Here is a 1,887-nt window from a genome sequence, read left to right on the forward strand (position 1 = left end):
TGGAAGAGAGACGAAACGTTTCATTAGAGAAGAACCCGTCCAGAGGACCTATACAATTTTTTTTCCCTTTTGATTTTTTACCTGGATTACTGAGATGCATCAGGACAGTCTTCTGGGTATTTTAGCTGCTGTTATGCTTCTTCCAGCCTTTAGCTAGTTTTTTTCTTTTAGCTATAACAACTTCTCGAGCTAATTTCATAATTGATGTTTTGCTAAAACTTCACTCAGAAGGTAGAATTCGTGGGGCACAAATCTTTCTCTTTAGGTTTGATAACAGTATGGATTTAGCATCATCATCATCAGTGAAGATCTGCACCATGAAACCCGCAGCAGCAGGTCTGTTGGTGCACACTGCAGCTAATAAAACTCTGACGTTCCGTTTCTCTGTGTATTTATATCTGCTGAATGTATTTGCGTGCAKACGTCCACAGATTCATGTTTTCTCTCTGCCGGTCAGGGTTTAACTGAATTAAGATGACTGAGGCTGCTGCGCTTCCCCAATCGCCCCAGATTGAGCTTTTGGAGTGAAAATCCTCCAGGGAAGCACTAATCCTCGACTGTCGGGAGCAATTTTTATTCCGTAAGCAAAGCTTTCTCTCCACATCTCTATTTCCCTCACTTGCTCGCCTCCTCTCATGCCTCATGGCTCTATTTATAGCCCCCCTAATCTGCTCTGCGTTTCACTGTTTACATTTAGAGCCACCCCCCCCCCTCACCACCACCACCCCAGTCTTTACATTTAGAGCCTCCTCTCTCACTCCTCCGTTTTGTTCCTCAGCTGAAGAACTAAAAGCAGGAAATCTGTAGACGCTGTCCTCCTCACAGAAGGTAAAGGCCGACAGACAGAGTGATTATGATGAGGAGGCTTGGACAGATTGAGGAAGGTGGAGGAAAGATGTGAAGTGACAGCAGATCTGAACCAGGACTCCAGGCAGTTGGGGAGGCTGTCTGAATGTGAGAAGACAGATTTTGATGGAAAGGAGGAAAAGTTTTGCTGCAGAAACAGGATGAAATAAGAATACTGTAGTTAAAAAAAAAAAAAAAAAAATAAGAATACTGTAGTGAATGCAGAGACTAAGGCTCRAACAATAATCCTCAATTTCTGCATGAACATTCAAACTCAACACATTTCAAACAGCAAACAWGCTTTAGGTTTAAATTTTGTGTTCCATAGCACTATGTTCCACATTTACCCAAAAATATAAGTATATTTTTTCAGTACAGTGGCAAAGCGGATTTCATTCAGTCATTTTTTTCTTATTATTTATAATGAAACCAAATAATATAATTTTATTTGTGGTTAGTTTGCAGAGGAAACATATACAGAGGACAACTTGTGCGACAACTACCTGAATCATATAATGTATTCTCCAACTGATTAATATGATTCTGGTAAGAGACCTTGTTGAACTAGTGCACCAAAATATTGATCCTGTGTCCCAAAATGTAGGCACATTGCCTCAAAATGTTGATATAGTGCTTCAAAATATAACATAGTGCACCACAATATGACAGTGCCCCAAAATGACATAGTGCAAAGAAATGACAATGAACAAAAAAGTACAATAAAATGTTGACATAGTTCACTMTGTCATCATAGTTTACCAAATGTCAACGTAGTGCACAAACTTGCCGGCCTATGCAACCAAAATTTTGACCTATGCAAACAAAACGACAATGTAGTGCACCAAAATGTCGACCTAGTGCACCAAAATGTTCACCTAGTGTATCAAAATGTCAACCTTTGCAACTAAAATGTTGACCTATGCAACAAAAACTTTGTAGTGACCCAAAATGTTCACCTAGTGCACCAAAATGTTCACCTAGTGCACCAAAATGTTCACCTAGTGCACCAAAATGTTCACCTAGTGCACCAAAATGTTCACC

This window comes from Austrofundulus limnaeus, unplaced genomic scaffold, assembly GCF_001266775.1.
Source record: "Austrofundulus limnaeus strain Quisiro unplaced genomic scaffold, Austrofundulus_limnaeus-1.0 Scaffold740, whole genome shotgun sequence".
In the NCBI taxonomy this organism is placed as follows: domain Eukaryota; kingdom Metazoa; phylum Chordata; class Actinopteri; order Cyprinodontiformes; family Rivulidae; genus Austrofundulus; species Austrofundulus limnaeus.